Source organism: Otolemur garnettii, unplaced genomic scaffold (genome assembly GCF_000181295.1).
Source record: "Otolemur garnettii isolate 467f Iridium unplaced genomic scaffold, OtoGar3 scaffold00039, whole genome shotgun sequence".
In the NCBI taxonomy this organism is placed as follows: domain Eukaryota; kingdom Metazoa; phylum Chordata; class Mammalia; order Primates; family Galagidae; genus Otolemur; species Otolemur garnettii.
Genome location: NW_003852434.1, coordinates 6,569,609 through 6,576,301, shown reverse-complemented (window position 1 = coordinate 6,576,301; position 6,693 = coordinate 6,569,609). Strand labels below are relative to the sequence as shown.

The 6,693-nt window shown below is 46.1% G+C and overlaps 1 protein-coding gene across 1 annotated transcript in view; it reads right to left on the bottom strand.

The window, feature by feature from the left end:
- The window catches only part of PLAC8 (placenta specific 8), a 23,669-nt gene extending 18,080 nt beyond the window's left edge, over positions 1–5,589 (bottom strand). Inside the window, exon 1 of the mRNA XM_003790037.3 lies at positions 5,548–5,589. The gene's annotated coding sequence lies outside the window, so the exon portion shown is untranslated. The remainder of the gene's footprint in view (positions 1–5,547) is intronic.
- Positions 5,590–6,693: the final 1,104 nt, after the last annotated feature.

The window sequence follows — 6,693 nt, the reverse complement described above, 5'->3', positions numbered from 1 at the left end:
TGGCCTGTTTTTAGACAGGTACTCGGTATCCATGCAGGACAGGGTGACCCAGGAGAGAAGCCTCCTCTAAAACCACACCATCCTAAGCTTCTGTGTATGTCCCCTCCTCGGCCCTTTACCAGATACCTTTTTGTTTGGGGCTTGTATCTGTTTAGCAGTGCTTTCCAATCCGCACACACTCTGCTCCCTCACTTAATTTACTGGGAGGGAGCCCTGTCCCTTCATCAGGGCTGGCTTGAGGGATTCTTGCCACGTGGTATGTGTCCCAACATAGTTCATAAAGAACATTTTATGAGAGGCAGTGTGGGGTCACTAAACATCATTTTGATTCAGAGTGAGAATGTCTTTGCTCAAATCCTGGTTTCTGAAACTTTGTGATCTTACACTAGTCATTTAACCAGTCATTTGAATTTCAACTTACACATCTATAAACCAGAAATAGTTTCAGACCTACCCACCTCACGTGCTCATTCTAAAGAATCTCTATCTGTAAACTGCACCACAGACTGCATTCAGGATAGTTGAAGCTTATTTTAAATTTATTAGATTTGCCCTTTTATATACATTAAAGGAGTTTTGATTCCTACTTGATTTCCAAAAACGTACCACAAGGGCCTCTTTTCCAATGAAGGAGGGGGCTCCATTTGTGTGGATCTTACAGAAAACAAGCTTTTCCGCAAAGGAAGGTTCTAGTAAGTGAGCACAAAATCAGATGGCGCGCTGTGCCCATCATCCTGGGCTGGGCTTCCTACCTGGTAGGCCTGCTCTGGGCTCAGGGTGGTGACTGAGCCGCGCCGGCCGCGGGCGGTGTCCCCCCCAGGCCTCCCGCCGACGTTGCTGTGTTACCTGTGTGTGTCTTCTCTGCTGGGACAGACCGTATATGCCTCTGAATTCTCAGGGCGGCTCGCACAGAGTCCTCCCTGGGGAGCCGGTCCCTGGCTGCAGGGCGGGAGGTGGGCAGGACGCGCCCCTCGGGGATTCGGGGTGAACGCGCCGGGGCCGCTGGGCGGGGTTGGGCGACCCCGGGCTGCTCCCAGACCCGAAACTAAGAACGAAGGAAAGACTGTCCCTGCGGATCTGAGCGCCTATCCGGTGGGCCCTAGATTTCTGCCTGCCTGGAGGTGTCCACTTCCCATCTTTGAAGCAGTCCCAGCTCGCAAAGAAACTCACTCGGTCAAGCTCATGGAATAGTAAGTCAAGAAAATGCTTGGTTTCGTCGCCCACCCCTTTCACAGTGATTAGCCTGGCCGTGGGAAAAGTGAGCCCCGAGTCACAAGGGCAGGGACTTTGTGGGCTGTGTTCACTGACGCATTTCAAAACCACAGCGGGCACCTGGTCCACGGGAGTAGTTCGCCGAGCCCGCCGCCCGCCCGCCGCCCCCGGCCCTGCTTCCTGCGCACCCCGGTGTCAGCAGCAGGTGGAAGGCGGCGCGGCCCCCGGCGGCCCCGCACTGGGCTGCTGCTTCCCGGGGCCCTTCAGACCCGCACAAGCACGGGGCTCCACGTCTTTCCTCCATCCCAGACTCCAGTGCTAAAATGATAGAAGTATATTTTTGAGTGCCAAGGAGCTTTGGAAATGCTAAAAGATGTATAATCCAATTTCTTTTGCATCCCCCCCCTTTTTTTGCATTTCCTTTTAATAAACAAATACCAGGGAAAAAAAGAAAAGAAAAGCAGCTAAGGTCAGGTGGCTATCCCTGGAGATTGGCTGGTCGACTTTCTTTTTTCTTTGTAGTTTTTTGTATTATCTGAAAAATACTTTTAATAAACTGGCACTTATTTCTTTTACTTCAAAACAAGAAATCTTTTTTCAGAAACAAAAAGCAAATCCACTGAAAACGTATTCTTTAAAGAGATCTTGCTAGTGATAGCATAGCTTCCCCCCCCACTTCTTGGCCCCTCGCCAGTGGTTCAATAAATAGAAGGTAAGCCTACATCTCTTTCGAGGGAAAGACATGTTCATTGATTATAACTCATTCATTTTGTAAGAGGCCTGCCCTGTGATTTTTTGTATAATAACAGCAATCTGAAGATTTCAGCCTAGAAACCGGCTGTCGGCTTGGTGCCTGTGGCTCAAGTGGCTGAGGCGCCAGCCACATACACCTAAGGTGGCGGGTTCGAATCCAGCCCCGGCTGCCAAAACAATGATGGCTGCAACCAAAAAAAAAAAAAAAAAATAGCCTGGCGTTGTGGCGGGTGCCTGTGGTCCCAGCTCCTTGGGAGGCTGAGGCAGGAGACTCGCTTGAGCCCAGGAGTTGGAGGTTGCTGTGAGCTGTGATGCCACCGCACTCTACCCAGGGCGACAGCTTGAGGCTCTGTCTCAAAAAAGAAAAAAAAAAAAGAAACCAGCTGTCATTTACCTAGTGATTCTGTCCTTTACCCGACCATCCTCAGTCAGCATATGGTATATGTATTTGTATATTCAAATTGGAGATTGTTAGACTTTCCAGAAGCCCGAGACCTGGATATTGTGTGAGTGCCTTTGAAGTCCGTTCACTGGGATCTGTGTGTTCTGCAGCACGCAGCCACACCCCAAATATCCACATGCTAGCTGCCACTTAGTTTGTATGAAAACTTACTTCCTCCCTGTAGTGGCCTGAACAGTCTTCTACCCAATAGACCAAACTAGGTCTCTTTTGCTAATTTTGACTTCCTCTTTTGAATGTGAGAAATTGTGGGAACTCAGGTGTTTCTGTGAATGTTAATTACCACCGGGAACTAAAGCAGAGTGCGAAGCCCCAGGAGGTGTCTAATTTTATTAGAAGTTCCTCTTTAGCACAGGTTACACAGCAGTCAAGGCTGCTCTGCCCAGCCCTGCCCACTCTGAGTAAAAGAACAGCCCTAGAGGGAGCGAGCATCCAGGAGTTCCTTCTGACTTCCAGCAAGAGATTTCTTACCAAGGAAATATCTTCTTGATAGTCACAAACTGAGAGGAGAAAGCACACACTCAGCTCACTCGTGTGCAAAGCTGTGATCGTTTCAAAATTCTAAGTATGTTTCACGCTTCAGCATAATATAAGACAGAAACAAATGCAAAATGTCCCCAACAACTGCAGTTCTCTTTGCTTCAACCATGGAATATTCTGTGGTCTTTAATCTTAGCTATTTAGTGAAAAAGATCAACAAACAGTAAGTGGAGGGAAAAAACTTCCTTGAATCTCCTTTGTGCTGGGTGATGTTTTTAAAATTTTCTAGGACTTTAGGTATAAGCTCCCCTTTCCTTTCCTCAGTGGTCCTCAAAACTTATTATGTGTAAAAACCTCCTGGATAACCTGTTGCCGTGTAGACTGCTGGGCACTATCCTCAGAGAGTGGGCTTTGGGTGGGATGCTCTGGGGTCCAGGGATCTGTATGGAGCACCTGCTGAGCTGCTGCCTCTGTGCCGTGGGGTGCTGTTGTGTAAAGTAGAAAAGGCGGCCCTTCTGCATAGACACAGGTTGCTAAGCCTGTGGCTGCTCTGGGGAGAATTCAGGAACAGCATCCTCTTCTCCAGGCAGATGCAGCCCGTGGCTCCCCCTGAGAAGCACACTCCAAACCAGCCCTTTGACCCCTTACCTGCTGCTGGGACAGCAGCCCTGACATCGCAGGAGATTCCATGCCAGATACTGAGCAGAACACACTTTATGAAGAACCATGACTATAGGCTTTTTTATTTCTCTTTTGTTACTAATCTAATGATTTTTTTTTTTTTTTTGAGACAGAGTCTTAAGCTGTTGCCCTGAGTAGAGTGCCATGGCATCATAGCTCACAGCAACCTCCAACTCCTGGGCTCAAGTGATCCTCTTGCCTCAGTTTTTCTATTTTAGTAGAAACGGGGTCTCGCTTTTGCTCAGGCTAGTCTCAAACTCATGAGCTCCAGCTATCCACCTGCCTCGGCCTGCCAGAGTGCTAGGATTACAAGCATGAGCCACCACGCCCAGCATTTTGTTACCAATTTAACTCAGCAAATATTTACCGAGTGCCCAGTGTGTGTAGAAGTCTAGGTAGGATGCCATCTTTGATCCCATAAAAGCAGAGAAGAGGGATGAAAACATTGGCAGGGGCCACTTAGGAAAAAGGAAAAAAACGAGGCAGAGGAAATGAAAATGGGGATCTTGGTGGACAAGCTTTGAAGAATGAGACTGTAATGCCTTTTTTTTTTTACAGGAAATCTTAGCATTTGGCTCACATGCTTAACATCTTAATCTTATCCATTAAATGTCTTAGTTAGAACCAACCTGGTACATGTCTTCCCTGTCTATATAAAATGAATATATAAAAATGACTATTAAAAGGCTGTGCCAGCCACATACCCCAGAGCTAGTGGGTTTGAATCTAGCCTGGGCCTGCCAAATGACAATGACAACTACAACCAAAAAAAAAAAAAAAATAGCCAGGTGTTGTGGCGGGCGCCTGTAGTCCCAGCTACTTGGGAGGCTGAGGCAAGAGAATCACTTAAGCCCAGGAGTTGGAGATTGCTGTGAGCTGTGATGCCACAGCACACAGCTTGAAGCTCTGTCTTAAAAAAAAAAAAATGGTAATAAAAGACTGGGCTCATGCCTGTAATCTTAGCAATCTGGGAAGCTGAGGAGGGTATATTGCCTGACCTCACAAGTTTGAGACCAGCCTGAGCCAGAGCAAAACCCCTGTGTCTAAAAACTGCCAAGCGTTGTGGCTGGTGCCTATACTCCCAGCTACTTGGGAGGCTGAGGCATAAGAATCACTTGAGCCCAAGAGTTTGAGGTTACTGTGAGCTGTGATGCTACGGCACTCTACCAAGGGCAACAAACTGAGACTCTGATTAATACAGATACTAGATATCTTCTGAAAATTTTTTCTCTCCTTCCTACTGCTTATTGATGTTAAATTTCATTTTTTTTACTTTGATTAAAACTTTTTCATTTCATTATCTCATAAGCTACGTAAAGGGTGACATTTCTCTTTATACATATCAAGGAAGTGCCAGTATTTAATCTTGAAGCATTCTAGTCCATTCTTCTTACTTTTATAATGAGAATTCAAGGATTCCTATGATTCACTGGCTAAATCTACAACATCTCATCTCCTTTCTAAATATTTTGAATGGATAAAATATTTTCAAAGTACAAAGAAACTTAGAAAAATATTTTTTTTTCTAAGCTTCCCTGGGAAGTGAAGCTCAAAGCAGCTGGACTAACCCAAGTAAACAGGCCTGTGTATTGAAATAATGAGTGAAATTAATAATAATTGAAATTAATAATGTGAAATTTCAATTGAAATAATTGAAATTGAATAAGTGAAATTAATGATCATGTTAGTAAATACAGAGCATAATGGGAGTGGAAAGCAGTATTTGATGAGGACTCAAAGCTGAGATCTTACACTTCTTTGAAAACCATGGCATCTAGCAAAATGCCTAGCGCATAATGGTTGAATTCTACTCAATTTATTAAATTTAAAGCAATTAGATAAGAAAATATCAGTTACAGCACAGGTAGCATGTTAGGGGGAAGAAAACCCAAGAAAATCAACTTTTTTTTCCCTATGCTAAGACAAGGTTTTTAAGAAGTTCTTAATTTTGAAGTACTTACAATTAAGAAATATGTTCCCAGCAGGAAAGGTCTCTTGGCCTGGGAGAGGATCTCAGCAGAAGTGAAAGCCTGTGGAGGAGAGGTAACCACGTTTCTATGGGAGTGGACAGGACAAAGAGCAGTTCAGAGGCGTTCATTGGCCAGGGAATCCAGGAAGAGGTGGTTTTCAACCTCCTGTCTTGAGAAGGACAATAGAGTCGGGAAGCAGAGTGAGGTGTGTTCCTTTTGTTCTATTGTGGTAGGTACACTCATGCATCTTTGGGGGGGGGGATGTAATTCATTATGTAATGTGATTGGGTTTACATGCCTGACAGAGCTTACTGATTTTTTAAAATAAAATTTACTTTCTCCCTCTCACACAATGAATAACTTCTATTTAATGTATACTTATTGCCGTCTTTTTACTGCAGAGCCTGTAGGTGGTCTTCAGGAGACAGCAGGCTGTCTGAGGTCTCATACCTGATCAGACATTGCCCTTTCTTCCCCTTCTGCAGACTCCTTTGTTCTCCCTGTCCCTCCCGTGTCAGGCACTGTCCTAAAACGTTGCAGTATTAACTTTTTGAATTCTACCCACAATTCTGTGGGGCGAGGTACAGTTATCCCTCCCCCCTCCATATTTGACGGACAAGGAAACTGAGGCCCGGAATGTTAAGTGGCTAGTAGGCAGCAGCTGGGAATTGGCCGAAACGGGGCTCTCCTCGGAGCCTGGGTGCTGTGCCCAGGCTGCCACATGTTCTCACTGTACTGTCTGACACAACAGGATTGTCCTAGCGGGAAAGGTTTCCCATCCCAAACAACCTCAGAGAGAAAGACAGGACGGCTGGGCACTCTCAGTAAAGGTTTTATCGAACAAAGTTTATGGGATGCCATTGCTTTGGACTGGCCGCCTTCCCTGGGCACGTAGACCAGATCGTAGCAGAAAGGAGTCACTTGAGCTAAGCGCCACATAATCAAACTGCATTTTAAAATGGGCCCATGTGGGCTCAGCACCTGTGGCTCAAACGGCTAAGGCGCCAGCCACATACACCTGAGCTGGCGGTTCGAATCCAGCCTGTGCCTGCCAAAAAACAATGATGGCTGCAACCAAAAAATAGCCAGGTGTTGCGGTGGGTGCCTGTAGTCCCAGCTACTTGGGAGGCGGAGGCA